The 19,056-nt window shown below is 43.8% G+C and overlaps 1 protein-coding gene across 12 annotated transcripts in view; it reads left to right on the top strand.

Annotated features, from left to right (window-relative positions):
- Positions 1 to 19,056, top strand: part of PPFIBP1 (PPFIA binding protein 1) — a 102,106-nt gene that overhangs the window by 22,668 nt on the left and 60,382 nt on the right. For 11 of the 12 annotated variants that reach the window (XM_052690633.1, XM_052690624.1, XM_052690630.1 and 8 more), the window contains exon 2: positions 1,786 to 1,861. The gene's annotated coding sequence lies outside the window, so the exon portion shown is untranslated. Of the gene's footprint in view, positions 1 to 1,785; positions 1,862 to 7,978; positions 8,089 to 19,056 lie in introns of all 12 variants that reach the window. The other variant, XM_052690622.1, reaches the window with a different exon arrangement.

The following is a 19,056-nucleotide window of genomic DNA, read 5'->3' as shown; positions in this document are numbered from 1 at the left end:
TCTAGCTTTGTAAGCTTCTACATGACATTCTGCAGTACCCTTTATAGAAACCTCAAATATTTTTCTTTCCCCGCCTACCATGTTTTGTCTCTTTTTCCATCTGACAGATGTTTTTTTTCTTCCTGTGTTGCACAGGGCATAATTATTCTGTTGCAATAGCCTGAAACCTTGGTCCTGTGACAGTCTTCTAGCAGAGACTTATATATCTCTGTCCTTCATGGTCTGTGTACGTTGGTTTTTTTTCCTGGTGTTTTTCCCAGTCTGTTTAAAAAAAAAAAAAGGAACTGTTCTGAGAAGCAATGAGCCATTTAGAATCATAGAATGACGAAGGTAGGAAAAGACCTCCAAGATCATCCAGTCCAACCTGTCTACCTACCCACCAGTATTTCCCACTAAACCATGTCCCTCAACACGATGTCTAAACATCCCTTGAACACCTCCAGGGTCAGTGAGTCCACCACGTCCCTGAGCAGCCCATTCCAGTGCCTGACCACTCTTGGAGAAACGTGTTTCCTCATGTCCAGCCTGAATCTCCCCTGGCACAACTTGAGGCTGTTCCTTCTAGTCCTATCTCTAATTACATGGGAGAGGAGACCGAATCCTACCTCTCCACAACCTCCCTTCAACATCCTTTGTATGCTCCAAGACAATCTATTTTACATTTTTAATATTTAGACCTGAGATTGCATTTTTGTTTTTGTGTCCTATTACCACATGCCGTAAGTCAGCTGAATTCTCTCTGTTTTAGCTCACACTTTCTGGATATTTGCAATCAGTGTTTGTTGTCTCAGATCAACTAGATAGTCTGTTTCTTTAGCACTTAATATTTCTGAGGCAAGTGTTTGCATTCTGATGATGTTGCTTGCTTGTCTGAGCTTCTCTCAGCTTGCCAGTATCTGCTCTTGCTCTTGGCACAACTGTTGTTCCATGAGCAGTGTCTCAGCCTGCCAGGGCAGCATCCCAGTGGTACACCGAGATCATAACTAGAAGGTTACTGACCTTCCTGCAGAGTGATGCACAATACCTTTCAGCAGCATTCCTCGTTGCTTCAGTCCTACCGGATGTATTTCAACTGAGCACTCATATGGGAGTTAGATTTTTATATCTTAATGGAGGCTTGTGTAATTGCTTAGGCTTGGAATTCTTTAACCTTTCCTGAGTTTTATTCCCAGACTTCCTCCAGCATTTCTGAAGTTCATGCAGAACTTTATACCAGAAAAATTTTGTCAAGCTTCCTGCACCAAATAGCATTTATTTTGACCGAAATCTTTAGATGGGACTATCATCTGTGATGATGGGAAAGAGCTGTAGGATTGTTTCAGTGCCCTGTTCTGCTCTGACCTTCACTGGCTTCTCTTCACACTCAGAGCTCTGGTGGTTTCGCTCCGTGGGGCGCTGGGCTGGCACTTCTGCAGGTCACAGTAGTAAGAAGGAGTCTTTTCAAGTTGTCATTCGCCTTCCTTGCTTTGTGTTGTGTAGTTGTGATCTGCTGGGAGGTGGAGGCAGGCACAAACCTGGCCACTTAATGCAGAAATTACTGAGCAAGGATGTTGCTGGGAATTGTTAGGAATAAGTAAGCTCATTTCTTATTTGTACATCAACTGTCATCCTTTAATCTCTTGGCACATTTTTTGTTGTTGTTGTTTTTTTAAATGCTGTTACGTACGTCATCCGCTGTGCTTCCTGTATCCCACGTCACTTCATCATAAACTTTTACAAGATTTCACTTTAAGCCTCCTCAGACTTTGTAGCAATTAACTAAATTCCTTCTTTCTCTCTTTCCAGTGTCAGAAGCTTATATGGATCAGTGGAATTGGCTCAAGCGTAACAGCGGATATCAGCATTGAGGTTGCTCCCCTGGGTGAGTAACCTAAGCCAACAGCTTACTCCTCGCCATTGATGTCAACATATCCTCTGGTTTTTGCTTGATACCTTACACAACAGCTCCTTTAGGCTTTTAGTTCAAACATTGGTAAAATTACAGTGCATTACAGCTTCCTGCAGGAGCTGTAGATGAACATCATGCTGCGTCTGCTTGTGTGAAAACCCTTTTATTTGACGTCTTTGAAAAGGTAGCCATCCCTTATACATTCTGAACTGCTGTTCAAGTTGAGGGAGGCTTTCTGCATTTTAAAGACAGAGGCTTAGGAGTTAACGTACGGACTGTGGCAGTATAATTGAGTGTATTTTGGTGATCCAGGAGATAAAAAGGAAATGACCGCTGGAGCCATTCTTGTGGCACACTGTGGACTCAAAAAATGGTGCCAGTGCTTCAGGATGGGCCTCGCTGCACTTGTCACGCCTCTGTGGTGTGGCAGTGCTGTGTGTCTGCAGTTAATTTAACTCGACAGGTCTGTGGCAACGTGTAGAGAAACTGCCCAGGGCTTTCAGATCACTGGGGCAAGTTTAAGTTTATGTGAAAACCGCTCTTGACAGAATAGACTATCTGTTGCATTAGATGTTGGAAATAGCCCAGTTTAGTAGACTTCAAGGTGTGGCATTTTGCATTTGGTCTAGACTGATTTGATCCAAGTAGTGCAGTGCATATCAGAGCTGCCAGTCTTGTTTTGGGGATGGTTATCTCCTATCTGCTTAGTTTTGGATATCGTGGTATCATCTGGCATGTGAAGGCATGTGAAGGACTTGAGGCTTCTAAATTCCAGCAGGCTCTTTGCTTGGAGAGCTGGGTTGAGTTGCTGCACCTGCACCTCAGCTTTGCATGCCATGACTGGGATGCACCAACCCCTTACTATAGCTATATCAGCTTCTGCTTTACAGCCCTGTTGTGCTTCTTCTCAACTGCTATCTTTGCGCTGTAACTGCTTCATCAGGCTGCTCCCCGCTCTCCCCACTCCAGCTGGGACCTTTTTTTGTGTGTGCTTTCTGTTGTTTTTTGTTGCTGTGCAGCCCTCCCATTTACCTACGCACAATGGTGTGCCTCACACTCATGGGGCTGAGACTGTCAGTGATGACTGCTGTTTTTAACAGCCTGTGCCCCATGGATTTACTTGCCGTGTCCCCAGAGATTTACTCTCTCTTTGGAGAGAGCAGAAAGTGCCCGTCTGCTGCCTAGGACTGCTGGTGTGATCAAGCTCCAAAGCTGGCTTTGGTCATTGCTGCTCCACAGTGCCATCCTGCATCCCCAGGCCTGCTGGAGATGGGGCTGTGTCTTGTTCAAGATGCTATTTCCCTTCTCTTCCTTTCCTTCCCCCTGCTACAGTCCTTGGAGTGCCTCTTTTTGGGCCTCCAACCCTTCCCACTCTAAATCACTATGTGTGAACTCTCTGTGGGATCCATAGGCTGCCCAGGGGCCTGGAAAGAAGCTAGTGATGCTCTTTGTTTGTCAGGAACCCTGAAGTCTGACCCCAAAAGCTTTTATTCCCCACACTCTTAATCAGTGGCCTGCTGGCTCCAAGAGCAGTTATCACCTATTGTCCTCCTATGTGGGTCCCATTTCTTCAGTTTTACTGCGTATCAGAGCTGTGGGATTACATTCCAGCTGGCCAGGCACTCCAGCTGGATTTGAATGGGTCATGACTATAAAAACGTCACTGAAAGTCTGATGTTGGCTGGCCTCCACTTTCTGCTGGATGTGTGTTTGGGGATTTTCAGTCTGCTGGCATGACTGTGCGAATGTCTTGCCTTCATTGAAAATCTCCGGATCCTTGCTTTCCAGATGTTGCTGCTTTTCCTTCCCTAGGAATAGGCAGAAGCACTGGGAGCTAAATCTGCCTTCTCTTCCACATTGCTCTGGGAGGAAGTGTGTGCTCGGATCCCTCCTAGTTGGCACCTGTGGGTGCTGGATTCTCTCTCTGTTCCCACAGCCTGAGTGCCAGTGTATCTCTGCTGTTTGGAGACTTTCTGCTTCAGTTAGTCCTGTTTCCCTCACCAGTCTGTCCGGAAGGCTGGAAGTGATTTCTCCTTCTGCTACTTGCTTTCACCATCAAATAAGTAAATAAAAGCCTCTCCTAGTGTGATGGCCAGAAGTCCCTGCCTCTGACTCAGCACTGGGCTATGTTACGAGCTGCTGTCTGCTGCTCCCATTTGGGCACATGAGTGCGAGGGCTTCCCGTTGCCCTATGTGTACATCTCATCATTGCATTTATTAGTGCCTGTGGCTTATCCTGTGGGTACAGCCTCCGTGCAGCTTTTCTTGGGCTTTTAGTACTTGTGCTAAACTCAGATATGCTCAAAATAGTGCCGAGTGTTTCCTCTGCATGCTTATGGGAGGTGTGGCACTGGCCATGGCTGGGGTGGGAAGGCAAGGAGTTGGGGTGTGCTTGCCTAGGGCTTGAGGTTGATCGTGGCCAGACATTGGGGCAAGGCACAACATGGGGACAGCTGCAGCATGTTTGGGTAGGGGTGTCACTTGTGTGTCAGTGTGTTACCTGGGACCACCGTGTCATCAAGCGTGCAATGCAAGATGAAGCTCCTCATTGGCAGGAGAAGATGCCCTCTCCTCAAATTCAGCCTTGTTCAACCCCATTGTGCTGCCCAAGCAGTGCCAGGGCATTGAATGACATAGGGTTGCTGGTGAAGGTCGTTTTTTTGTTGTGATTCACTGCTGGATTCAAGAAAGGTTAAAGCCATGAATCTGCTCGTTTATTTTTGAGTTAACATTTCTCTTGTGTGAATGGCACCTCCCTTTAAAGCATTCGTAGGAGAAATGAACTTTGGGCCAGAGGGGAAGAAGTGTGTCACCCTTGGCATGCAGTGGGGGGGAAAGGGGCAGGGTTTTTATGTTCGGGTTTTTTCCATCCCTTTCTTCCAAGAGGGAATATTGCAGCTTACAGAAAGCAGTATGCGTATCCCTGTGCTTTTGCTCTGATGTTTTATGCAATGTGGTTTGGGTAACGTTAACATAGCTTCACATTATGTTCACCCACAGTGCTGAAGGCAGCTCTGTAATACACATAAAAGTCTGTACGGAGAGAAAGGGAGCTGTGTTTATCTGCACACATTAGCTTACTGCCCTGTTTATCTCACATGTGACCTCTCTGCTGCACAGAGCCTTTCCCTGCTTTTCCCCGACTGCTTTTTTCCTTACTTGATTTTCCCAGTCCTGACAGTTGCTTTATATTCAGAAAATAAAAATTCATCCCCCACAGAGCTTTCAAATCTAATTCCATTTCTTCTCTTACTTTTCTGAGAAACTCTTCTTGATTTCTTCAAGACTGAGAATGTGTATTCTCCCCGTTTATTTAGGCAAGCTTATTTTGTCTGCAGAAACTTGGTCAACTAATATGGTTCAGTTTGTAAATATATAATCCTGTGAAGTTTATGTGTTGAGAATAATCTTTCTGAGCTGGAAGAAGATTGTCCAATCTGTTTTAAGATGTCCCACTTTCTGAGTAGTGCATCTCATTAGAAATAGGGCTGTCTACTTGCATGGCTTTTTTCTTTCCTTAAGTAGCTTGTGGGAAGGAATCTATCACTGCGTCATCTGGTAATAATACTTGGCACTTTATTTGCATCTTCAAAATGATACAGCTCTGAATTAAACAATTTCTATATCATTGTGTAGTAGTTTTTATTTGCCCCATTTTACAAAGGGGAAAATGAACCACAAGTCAATGGACCTTAGGCCGTGAGAAGAGTCAAATTATCACCCTGAAATCCTCCCTGACTGCTACTGGAGTAGCACCACACCTTCCTTGTTTAAATGAAGAAAAAAAAAAAAAAAGTAGGAAAAAGTCATGTTTGATTCCCATCAACAACAAAGGAAAAGGGAGAGATGTTTATCGTGAATGATCTTGCCTAACCTTTGTTAACTAAGTGAAGTTGTTGATGTTTCTGTATTTTTTCCTCTTATTTGGCAGCTGAGGCTGACATGGGAAAAGAGAGGTGTCCTAAATGGGAACTCTGTTACTGCACAGAAGTTATCTTTATTTATGTCTCCCATCATGTGCCACAGCAGTATTCTTGTTTTTACCCTCCTATTGTTGGCTCTAAGTGGTCTCTAGGATGTTACAGAATCACAGAATGGCCCAGGTTGGAAGGGACCTCAAGGATCACCAAGCTCCAACCCCCCTGCCACATGCAGGGCCACCAACCTCCACACTTAATGCTAGACCAGGCTGCCCAGGGCCCCATCCAACCTGGCCTTGAACACCTCCAGGGACGGGGCATCCACAGCCCCTCTGGGCAGCCTGTTCCAGCACCTCACCACTCTCATAATAAAGAACTTCCCCCTGACATCCAACCTAAATCTTGCCTCCCTCAACTTAAAACCACTTCCCCTTGTCCTACCATTATCTACCCTTTCCAAGAGCTGACTCCCCACCTGTTTGTAGGCTCCCTTTAGGTACTGAAAGGCTGCAATGAGTCACCCCGCAGCCTTCTTTTCTCCAGGCTGAACAAGCCCAGCTCCCTCAGCCTGTCTTCATAGGGGAGGTGCTCCAGCCCTCTGATCATCTTGGTGGCTCTCCTCTGGACCCTCTCCAACAGCTCCCTGTCTTTCTTGCATCCAGGCCTGGACGCAGTTCTCCAGATGGGGCCTCACAAGAGCAGAGTAGAGGGGGACAATCACCTCCCTGTCCCTGCTGGCCACCCCTCTTCTGATGGAGCCCAGGATGCCTTTTGCTTTCTGAGCTGCAAGAGCACACTGCTGGCTCATGCTGAGTTTTTCATCCACCAGGACCCCCAGATCCTTTTCTGCAGGGCTGCTCTCAAGGACTGCTCCTTGCAGTATGTAAGGATGCCTGGGATTCCTTTGGCCCAAGTGCAACACTGTGCACTTTGCTGTGTTGAACCTCATTAGGTTCACCTGGGCTCACCTTTCAAGCCTGTGGAAGTCCTTCTGAATGGCATCCCTTCATCCCTCCATTGTAAAAGGCCACCAGATTGGTTAACCATGACCTTCCCCTGGTGAAGCTGTGCTGGCTGTCTCCGATCACACTCGCATTCCTCATGTGATCAAGCATGTCATCTGGGAGAATCTGTTTCATGATTTTCCCAGGCACAGAGGTGAGACTCACCGGCCTGTAGTTCCCCGGGTCCTCCTTGCTCCCTTTCTTGTAAATGGGAGTGAGGTGACCCTTCCTCCAGTCATCCAGGACCTCACCTGACAGCCATGACTTTTCATATACAACGAAGAGTGGCTTGGCAACCACCTCAGCCAGCTCTTTCAGAGAAGATCTGTAAGTAATTGCAGCAATGTTGATAACTACTGCTTTGCATTTGATTAAAACTCCTTTTTTTTCCCCATAATTTTTCTTTTTTTTTAATGAAATCTAGAAAAGTGCTTCAGAGTTCTGAGCTGCATCAGAGGAATTTAGCCCTGCTGAGGAGGACAGATAGCCTACTTGTTGATGAAGTGGCGTGATGCATAAGAGCAGAAATCACATGAAGAATTTCTTCATCTTTGGAATATTTCTGCTGCTTATCCACAGGTTCTCAGATACTGCCTGTCCGCCTTCTGGCTGGGTTCAGATGCCTTGTTTGATAAACTTTCTGGTGAAAGGCTTGCATAACTTCAAGCAACTTTATTCTAGGCATGCCTTGCTAGTAAAGGCAATGAGGAATGCAACTGTCTTCAGCCACGCGCCATCTGGGAATGCAAAACATTGCCAAGCCCTTTTAGGGGCTTGAGCTTTAACTCTGTGCATGTATTTTTTTTCTGTGTTGGACAGGTAGGACAGATATATTCTGATGCCTTAGATGGTATCTTCAGCAACAGATTGCAGCATCCAGGTACCACAGCCAGCATTTTTTTTTTCTTTGCTAGGAGGGAGGTTTGTGTTTTTATTTCCAACTTCTAAAATCACACATGGTGGAGCGTGCTCCTGAAGATAACTGGGCTGGTGACCTGGGCAGCTCTGACCACTCCCTCCATTACCTCATTTGTGCATGCTTTCTTCTGGCTCTGAGAAGAGCTGTCTTGTTCCATGGCATGTTTGCAGGGCTCTCATTTCATCCATTGTTTCACATGATACCTGAATTCCTTATGACTTGTCAGCTGATTTTTTTTTTTTTTGAGGAACTGAACGTGGCTTATTCTGATTCTGGATATTTTTCCCTCATGCTGCTTGGGAGCCCACAGGGCTGAGTTGGGATCTGAATTTTGCACCAGGAAGAGCAGAGCAGCTGGTATGCAGACTTTCACGCTTTACTTGCAGTGCGTGTGCTCCTGTTGTTGCCTTAGTGTCTTTCCTTTGTTATCTGACCACTTCTCTCCCTCGTCTTTGATTTCAACAGCTCAGGAGAAGAATCTGTGTGGGGAGCTGCACGTTTGCCTTGGACTGTTTTGTTGGTGGGTTGAATTTTGTGTGTGTGTGTGTGTGTATGTTTTGTACTTTTTTTGAGATATTGCGCCCCAAAGGGGTGAATGCTTTTGTGAACGTGTCCAGAGCAAGTTGCTGGGATCTTGCTGATAACCCCCACCAAGGAATTTCTTGGAGATACTTCAGTATCTCCATGTGTTGATTAGGGATTTGAAATTAAAAGAGGGAGGGAGCTACCTAACTCTCCAGATATTTCTTCCTTTTCCACCCCCACTCCTCTAGGGCTGTGGTTGTGCCAAGCAGGAAAATAAGCTTTTTTTCTGGTGGTGGTGATGGTGGTGTTTTGTTTGTTTGTTTGTTTGTTTGTTTTCACATTTCTTCCAAACTGTTTCCAAGCAGCAAAAAGAAGCTGTTGGATATTATGGGCTGATGGCAAATATCACTGGCACTCAAGGAAATATGAACAAAGTGGGAAGAGTGGGCAAGGTGGAACATTAGGCTTCTATGTGGAACAAAAGAAGCAGTCGGAGTTGGAGGAGGCAGTAAACTGCTGCCACTGGAAAGTGGGAGGCAGTGGGTACCTGAGCCAATGAGGTTCCCCACAGTAACTTGATTACTGCCTGCCCTGTTTTGCTTGCATAGCCAAGAAATTCCATTCTAAAATAACGTAAGCGAACACAGGGAGTTTTTTAACTGTTAAAAGTTTGAAATTGCAACTTCTTCCACATCCAACTGCTCGTATCCCCACACCCTCATGAACAAGTCCGGCATTACAGCTTAGCTTCTTGTTACAGTTGTACTTGTTGAAGTAGGATATCTAGGCTAACCTATCTCTAGGATTCAGGGTCAGTGGGGGAAACTGCCAGAGTTTCTGTGCCAGATGGTGATCCTTATGGCGGATCTGAGGGGTACGAGTGGACGTTTATGGAAACCGCCTCACATATGGCCTAAGGGATGTTCATGGGACCCTTGTCAGCGTGGGCCTTCACATGGCATCAGCAGGGCAGCCCTGGGTTGGGAGGGCTGACCCAGGTGTGCAGATGCTTCCTGGGTGTGGAAGGCTGGGTTACACTGCCTGGATCTGACTAGCGGGAGCATGATTGTTTTTTGCTTTGCTGTCAGAGCTCTAAGCTGGCCCTTTGAGTTTCCCAAGGCAGTAGGTTCCAGGCTCAGGTGCCTGAACAGTGTTGAGGAATAGCCAACAAGGTGTGAAAGGCAAGGGCTGCTTCAAAAGATGCGGCCGCTTCAGAAATCCGCTGGTGGTTTGCAGCTGATTGCAGGACCTCAGGAAGGAGCTGCTCCACTGATGGCATGGCTCAGCTGTGGCAACACGAGACACTCTGGTTACAACGAGAGATGTGCCTAAACAGGATGTCTGTATCGACCATCCTTGAGCCTTTCCAATTTGTTTCAGGGAGGCTCAGATTCATACAGCATAAAATTGACATTTGTCTCAGGTCTGCCTATCTCCCTGCCAGCATATGCTCGCATCCTTATTTGAAACAAACAAACTCCCAGGTGTTCTCTTATCTCAAAACCAGAGATTCACCTGAAATTGTTTTTTGGGGAATTGGAGAGCTTTTTGAGTAAAGCTGCCTGTCTGTAAGCATTTTCCAGGGCTCGTCACACTTTGAAATCATGGTATTAAAATAATTGCCTCTGAAATGAAGGGAGGGTCATATGCCCTACATCAGAAATTCCTCTTAGTACTTACTAATCCGGTATATAAATGTCATGGCTTACATCCACAGGGTGTTTATATTCAGTTTTTAGCTCTAACAGTATCCCTTACTCTTCAGAATAAATGCCATATAATCTGGTTATGAGCAATATTCTTAATTTAGATACTAAAAATAGGAGATAGACAGAACTGAGTTACTTTAAGAAAGTAGGAGAGCAAATAGCTTTGTCTGATGAGGGGAGATCAAGTTCACTTGAATCACTTAGTGTTCAATATAATGGTAAAACCAGAAAATTCTGTCTGTTTTGTTGTCATAGTACGATTGCTGCATTTTTCTCTTCTCCTTGGTTTGAGGGCCTGGTTCTCCACTATCTTGCCTCCGGTTATACCTCTTCTGGAAATTATAAAGAAAGTGTAGGTTGAGAAACATCATGTTTTTTTAACTTTTTTCCCCCTCATTATTTCAGTGCACAGTGATTTGAGGTATAGGAAGCAGTAGGAGATGAAGCTGTACCTAACAGCCTTGCAGTGTTGCACTGATGAGAACAAGATGCACATTCAGGGAGGAGAACTGTCTTTTTTTGTGGTAGGTGGACATCCTAGAGGCTTGGACACTTGGAACACTTTCCTCAATTAACCAATTCAATTGTCCTGTGCTTGGAGGCGGTTGCCGTGATGCTGGGATGTTTATCACAAAATGCTTTCTTATGCATTTGATGGCTGTTCATTTAAATAGTAACAAGAAAAGAATCAGTACCTAACAATAACCAGTACCTGTAAGCTAATGAAACTAACTTTCTTGACTGTCCTTGCAAATTGCTGGATCAGTAGCCAACTTCTTGCTCCTTGCCACCAGCAGTGAAGGCTGTTAACTTTCATCTGAGTCATTCTCTGTTTTCGGGGCAAGGGATGAGCTCCCCCAGGACTCCCAGTTGCTTCTGTGGAGGTGCTTCCTGGAAGCATTTTTCTACCTGTTGAGGGCTTAGCATGGCCCCCATGGAGAAAGATATCATAGAACATCATTTGTTTACCCTGAATCTCTGAGTAATTTTTGTTATCTTTTCTGTATGGACTCGAGCTAAGTGGTCACAGAGGTTCTGTGTAAATTGTAGTATTACCTAGAAATAGCCCACATAGTGGTTACTCTTTTTATGAAGTGGTGATGTTACACTTGGAGCAATCCAGAGCAAGATCACTATTGACTGTGTCTTTATGGCAGACTTTGAGTTTTCAGCATTTCCCTTGAGTCCAGCACACACACACACACACACACTCACACCAGTAGCTGTGCTCAGAAAGTCATTTTCATTGGAGAGGGAAGGAGGACTGCAGCCACAATGAGAAGGATGCTTGTGGGTACTTGATCTCATTCAGTTTGTGACAGAGCTCACATCTGGTGGCTGCTGGACTGAAGTCTCTCAAGGTAAGGAGAGCTAGTATTTCACTGTGAACCTTACAACAGAGTGCTGATACTGAAAGCACCTGCAAGTTGCACAAGGCCAGCAAGATCTAGAATCGTAGAAAATCCTGTGATGGATGGGACCCATGAGGATTTTCAAGTCCAACTCCTAATCTGTATTTTGAGGTTCTGTTTTGATCAATCAGTAGAAGAGGCACTCAGTGTTTAGCAAGTACTCAGTGCCACTGGCTTCAGTAGCATTAGGAACATGCTTATTATCAAATGCGGATTTATGCAACTTGCTGATCTCAGTCTGGATGGATCCTGTGCCAATGGACAGATCATCATCGCTGTTCCAGGCTGTGGTTCAGCTAAGTTGTCAATCTAATTTCGGGGGAACAGATTATAAACAGGCAAAATGTTGAGCTTGTGTAAAGCCACTTTGTTTGATAAAGAGCTGCTCAAAATATTTTGAAAGTTGAATTCTGTTCTGGGACTGGGCAGCCAGTGTTAGCTGTGCTGATAAGGCTCTGCCAGGGCATTTTGGCTGCTGTACCTGCATGGCTTGCTGCTGAGCAGTTGGATTTGATGTGCTGTGGTGTCATGCTACCCAAGGTCTACCAGGCAACAGCTGTAGTAAAGCAACCCCAGGGATTCTGCCAGAGCCACCTACCCAGGCAGGCACTCCACCACCTTCTGTCTACATGCTGATGGAAAATAAACTCAGCATCCCGTCGGGTGCTTCAGTGTTGTGGGGAAAGCAAAAAACAAAGCAAAAAAACAAGCAAACAAAAAAAAAAGCAAACAACAAAAAAGAACCACTTATGGCTGCTCTGGTGCCCTTTGGATCTACTCCAGGCTCACAGCAATGAGTGAAGTGAAAATCTTTCAGGTGAGAGATGTCACTCTGCCGCATCTCTGGCTATCTGGGAGATAGCCTTGTTCAGTATCAGTATTTTGGCCCCCCAAAAGTCTAGCAACAGAGCAAAGCTGGTCTGCAGTTCTGAGATTCCAAGTTCTCCTAGGAGCCTCTTTGTGGGTTTGATGCTTTCTGTCTAAGATCTTGGCATGAATTTCTGTTATTGCTGCCTTTTCTTTCCTCCCTCTACTTCTGACCTCTGTCAATACAATAGTTTCGTACTGGTTTCTGCTTGCAGGTTTGACACTTGGAGATGTTAATACTATTATAGTTTGCATCTTAGGAGTAGAGTAGCCAGCTTTGCCTTTGCATACATCTTGAACTTATTCATAGCCTATCTCATGTGTGTGGCCCATGCTGTGCAAAGAAAGAGTTCTGGTATGCAGCTGTGTTCCTATTTACAAGACCTCTGCCAGGCTTTATGCTGTGCTTCAGAGCTTTGGGAAGAGAAGTAGGAGCAATGATGTGCACCAGTCACTGGCATCGCTTACTCTGCATGGACCTGTGAGTGCTCATTGGGATCCTGTGCCTCACGCCATAGGATTTTCTTGCTGCCAGGATCTGGTGCTAAAGTTATGCTTTCTTGTTCAGAGGGGTGTTGTCAGATAGCAGTAATTTTTGTTATTGAAGATAGGTACAGTACAACTAAGAGTAACTGCCTGTGGGAAGGATGGGAAAGAGAAGCCCACCAACGTTGCTACATCAGAAGAAACCATTGATGTAGACACTTGGATGATGAGAAACCATGTACATACATGACAAGAACTAGTAATGGTAGAGCCATCTCTTTTAATGTTCCTGCTCTCAGATTAGTCGTCAACATCTGTTAATTCCTGCAGCCACAAAATACAGAGACAGTTCTGAGCTTTGCATTACTAAGAGTTAAGTTGTATGTAATTTACTGTGTATTATGATAGCCATAGAGGATGCCATGATCCACACAGTGAAGATTGTAGCACTGTTACTGCCTTGTGTGTTATCTATAACAAGTGTGGAGCTTTGCTTGCATCGCAGTAGGAAAGGAAATACACGTGGTCCTATTTCTGTCTCTAGGTGTTTGCAGAAGGCTCTTTGGAATGCTGCATGGTGCCAGATGCTGCCAGCCCTACCAATTTCTTGGGATCATATCAAATCTTGCAGAGAAATGCTGGGCTGGGCCACAGTCCTTATATGAGCACCTTCAAGACACAGAGACAATGAAGATGTCTTTTTAGTGCCTTTGTGTTTTAATGTGCGTGTTGGATGAGAAAGCACCTGCTTTCTCCCTGCTGTTTAGAAAATCATAGAAAAGAATCATAGAGTCATTAAGGTTGGAAAAGACCATGAAGATCATCTAGTCCAGCCCTCTAGCCACTTCTCCCATAATGACTCATTAAGGGGTGACTGCACAGGCAGATAAATGTGCTTCACTCAGGTAGGCTGGTCCATCGAAGTAGCAGTTTGTGACAGGATTCCTAGCTCATATGGGTGACTTGTAGCTTAGACCACCCAAAAGGGCTCAAACTGTTTGTTTTAATGAAGCACTTTCCTTCATTTTGATGCCTGTTTTAAGCAAGGCTAGCTCTCTTTAGTTAGGCAGATGTAATTAGGAAAACTGTATTATTCTTAGTGTAGATGTACTCTTTGTGTTGCCAGACTGTTTGTTTTATGTTCAGTCACATTATCCCCACTTAATTTGGAAGTTTTGTACTTGGACCACTGTGCTTTAGCATTGAGAAGCCAAGCTGGCATCACAGTGCGCAAACAACAATTTAAGGTTTCTTCTCCTTAAACAAAGAAGATTTTGTAAATCATAAGCAACTTTTCCTTGAATAACGTTTAAGAAGATTTGCAGAAGCTTCAAAACGGGCACAAATGCATCACAAGTGTGCCCAAGTTACCAGCATTTGTTTCACTGATAACTGATCCTTGGCTTAGGAAAATGGAATGGCATTTAAGTAGCTGTCTTGTTCATATTATTTCCCAGCATCTTTTTTTAGATGCAATAATGCAATTCAGGCAATTAGAACTCTACTTTTTGAAGATTTTTAATTAGCTGACACTACTGATTGAGATCTTACAAGCTGTAAAATATAGCACTTCTTTCTCTTCATACTACTTTGCCTCCTATGGCACTACACTTTCTTTTAAAGACATATAAATAGGTTACTAGGGGGAAAAAAACCCTTCAAAACAAACCAGGGCACAGAAATGACAATTCAGTATTCTTGGCATTTCTCAGAAAGCTGCTTAAGATTATCTCCTTAAAATGGCTTTTTTTTTTTTTTTTGCCTGCAAGTTAAATAGAGAAGCGAGAACTGATATTTCATTAAAATATTGTTAGAGGCCTGAACGCATTTATGATCCCTGAGACATTTATAGGAAGCAATAACTTGCTATTTATTTAGAACAGCAGAAAAAAATTATCAAAGAGCAAAAGGCAGATCTGAAAGGCCAGCTGCATGGTTCAGGTACTTCCACTTCCAGAGTTGTGGTCATCACCACGCTGAGGTACTGGATCCTGTTAATGTACATATCTGTGAAACTTTGGTTAGGCATTGTATGTTGAACCAGAACTTAGATAAACTGGAGTGATGATTGTCAGCATTTGTTGTTAAATGTGTGGCCAAGTGGATTATCTTCTGAATATCTCTCAAAAGTTGATGAAAAATAAGGAAACCAAAGCTTTCTCACATATGTCATGTGAACAATGCTTCATTTGTTTTTGGGTTTTTTTTTTCCATTGAATTCTGGGTTTTTCCAGATTTTTTCCATCTCTCACTCCCTTACATCAAGGAGTTAGGCTTCTGTCAAAGACTTCAAAATGTAGTGGAAAAAAGGGTGTTGGAAAAGTTGGGAGATCGGAAGATAATTTACTGGGTAAGGCCAATAGCAGCAGGAACAGTTGCCTAGAGCATATTACCGTACCATTTTGGTAGTACTATTTTGGTATTTCTATCAACAAGCACCAAAGGCAACAAGTTGAATCTTATCCAGCTGAATTTGCCACTCAGATTGCATTGCAGTAAATCTTAGGAAAATAGAAGGAAACTCTCCACTAGATTTATATTGTAAGGTGTGTTCCGTCACAAGAATTTTTTTCTTACTAAAAAATAATGTTGTTGAACTCTATTTGTAAAGGCTTTAGCAGGGGTAATCATATACTTAGGTGCATGCATTCAAGAGCTCTTTATAGTTAGGTGGATTTCCAGCAACTTCAGCAGAATTTACTGTTGAACTTGCAGCTTATTTGCACACAGTGTTTATTTTCAGTGATCAAGTGAGACTGTTTCCTTTAGGAAAACAGTTAAATTGTACAGTGAATTGCAGGAGCATGTAGCTTTTGCAAACTTTGGAGTACAGTTGCAGTGGCTGGTCTTAAAAGTTTGCCGTAGAATAGTTCTTACATTGTAGCATTTAAGTTACTAGAGCTTTCTGTGGTCTTGCTTTTTGGACTTCTCGATAGAAACTTGATAATAACAGTGTTATTTCAGTAGCCCTGTATTTCCAGAGCATTTCAGTCCTTCAGAACTGTATATGGTGTATGTGAAGTGAACATTTTTGACCATGTTGGATTTACTTTTCTTGTATCGTATAGCAAGAACCTCAGAGTTGGGGCCTTGGCATCATCACTGTCTTTTGCAAGCTCAGCCTGGACTAAGTGCCTTCTCTGTGTTCATCAGGGTAAGGTGTTCAAGGGAGCTTCCAATCCTGTGGCTGGGGAAGCAGTGTCCACAGTTCTTCAGAACTAAATGTCACCTTTCTGCAAACAGTCGCCTTACAGATGGCTCAGTAGGCAGGAGGGTAGTATTTCCCTGACAAAGGGAATTACAGGAACAATAACTTTGTTTTTATCAATTTGCTACATATGAAGCCATGATCAACCTTATAAAACTTATTCAGTCCTTGAGAACAAGACGTCTCTCCAGGTAACTCCTGGATCTCAATGTGTGAACATCAGAGACTTGGCCCCAGGTGTTCACGTGGCTGCCAAGGAACTTGCTGGTTTGTGGGAATGAAGAGAAACTGTCATTACTTGTTTACTTTCTGTTTTGTTTTGTTTTTTAACACCTGTTAAACTTTGTAAGAACTTTGACAGTGCAAGTGGACCTTTGTTTTCCCCATAAACAGTTTTCTCCCTCCAGTAGCTTTCATGAGCCATGCACTGCCATTAATTACAAACTCAACCTTGGTGTCTGCAAGACTGCATCCTGCAGATTAAGCCTGTGCTGCTTGCTGGGACAAGGATCTCAGCGAGAGGAGGGACTGGGACTTGTACCATGGGGTGGTTTCGTTTGACCTTTGATAGCTGAAGAAATCCTTCTTGGGCAGCTGCTATAGAGCAAACCTGAATATGGTTAACATATGATTTTCTATGAGACTGAATCTTCTTCCCCCCATCAAAGGTTGGGAATGTGTGGAATAGTTTTTTTTGTCTCCTTTTAGCATCAAATGTCTGATTTAATTTGTATGTAAGTGGGAAAACTTTGAAGTGTCGTTGAAATACAAAGGGAAAATACTTCAAAGAAATGTAGCATTAAAAGTGTATCTGATCCCTAGAGGTTTTTGAAGTTTTATCTTGAGAATGAGCATTCAGGGGAACGTTTATATGAAAATACTGACTGCTTAATTCATCCAAAATATTTTGAGTGTAGCCTGTCAGCATTCATAGAACTGTGCTGTACTAGTTTTGATTTTACATGGCGGCAAGCAATTGTCTGTCTGCATTGCAGCATCCATCACTCAGAAGTTTATGTAAAGTCTGACAGGGAAACCAAAGCATGAAGATGCTGCAGCATGAAATTAAGTATTATTACCTCATGCCCAGCATAGATTACTGGATATAGCTGAATAAAGCTGCAGTGTGTTAAGCTCCCAAAACTTCAGGCTGAGAGAGCTGGATTTGTTCAGCCTGGAGAAAAGAAGGTTGTGGGGTGACCTCATTGCAGCCTTTCAGTACCTAAAGGGCCTATGAGTAGATAACAGCACGACAAGGGGAAATGATTTTAAGTTGAGGGAGGGGAGATTTAGGTTTAGGCACTGGGCAGCCTGGTCTAGTATTAAATGGGGAGGTTGGTGGCCCTGCATGTGGCAGAAGGATTGGATCTTCATGATCCTTGAGGTCCCTTCCAACCCTGGTCATTCTGTGAACTTCAGATGGACTTCAGTTGCTCTGCCAGGGAAAGGGCAGGGTGGTCCATGGGAGACGATGGGGTGGAGCTTGCCACTCCACTTTGATGGTGGATTGTGCATTGCTAATAAGTGTCTTGAACTTTGGGAGAGTTCACATCTTAGTTCTGAGATTTTGACTTTGCTCCTGTAAAAACATGCCCCATGTGCTGGAGCAGGGGGTGGTGATTTTTCCTTTTGGCAAACGAATTCAAGTATCAATGTCTTTAATTGCAGGAATTATACTAGCATTTCCCGGAGCTCAAGGGTGTGTGTGTGAGGAGCTATGTAGGTGTGTATAAATCATGGGTGGGCAGAACTTTAAATACTGGACATATTGTTCCATCCTTGCAATCTGTTACAGTGGGGCTTCACAAAGTTGGAAAATTATGAAGTTTCATAAGTACTGCTATTTCTCAGCACAGCCATGAAACAGCAGTGAGGTTCTTCAGGCCTCAGTGTAGTAAAATCAGATTTATAGAAAATAGTTTTAAGTGACTTGTAATATTTTTGAAACTTTATTTTAATTACATCTTTGGTTGAGGGAAGGGTGGGAGAAAGGAAACAGTTAAACAGCCTATACTGTTGTGCTTGTTTTTTATTCCAGTGTTGTAGACTTTAAGAAAGCAGGTGATCCTTCTTCCCCTCAGTCCCCAGCCCTTCTATGCCTTATGATGCCGCATTTTAAATGAAGGGCTTCCTGTGTTCAGACTCAGGATATTCTCAGCTGACAGCAAACTTTCTTCAGCAACCATGAGATTCAAATTATGGTTTGTTATTTTACCTTTTCTTTATGAAAACTGAGATCCTAGTGGAATTACTTCACTGTAAGATCTTCGAGTCTGGGAAGAAATCAGATGTTGCAAGGTTTGTGGTAGAACAGGCTTTCCAACAGTCTGTGAACCCAGCTGGAGTATCAGAGATGTAAACTGGCACAAACACATTAGGTATGAAAGGATGGGAGAACAGTGAATGGGGATGTTTCTCCACTGTTACTGTGTGATTTAACCATACCTTAATTTGTTTCAGACTTGCTGACTTGGGTTGTGGTGCTGCTGGCTGGGCAGCACAGAGGGACATGTGCTAATCCATTTGCTGCTTACATGGGTTCCTAGAAGACCTAGGCTGCTCTGGGGACCTCAATCAGATTTATAGGTACATGGGCTCTGTGACTGGGTTGTAAACTGGCTTGTACTGCTCTTTAAAATGGAGCACAAGATCATTTTTATGCTTTAGAGCTGTGTCTGCTAAAGGCAGCCTACTGTTAGTGAAGTCAGTAATGAAGCACAGTATATTACTGTATCTAGTGAAACAGGCGTTTTTCCTTACACAATCAAAAAAACATTGTTTCATACTTAGCAGATTATCTGTAGCAAGTAAACTCAAGTCTTGTAGGCTTTTTTTAATCACATGAGGAAAACATTAATTCTTAAAACCTTTAGATAAGAAACTTCAAAGGCTTCTGGTGCTGTGCATTGTCCACCTCCCAGCAAGGCTTTTCCTTGCCAAGCCACTCATGTCAGTGTGACCCATCCCCTCATGCAGGGCACTGTGCTGAGTTGGAGCGCTCATGCCAAACTCCATTGCTAACACAAATGGAAGCTATTATCAAATATGCAGTGACAGTCTGTGATGTGTGGGGTCCACTTCTTTTTGGTATCTTTGCCTGCTTCAGTAGGAGTATTAT

Source organism: Tympanuchus pallidicinctus, unplaced genomic scaffold (genome assembly GCF_026119805.1).
Source record: "Tympanuchus pallidicinctus isolate F22 unplaced genomic scaffold, pur_lepc_1.0 scaffold27, whole genome shotgun sequence".
NCBI lineage: Eukaryota > Metazoa > Chordata > Aves > Galliformes > Phasianidae > Tympanuchus > Tympanuchus pallidicinctus.
This window is presented reverse-complemented; position numbering and strand designations above follow the sequence as displayed.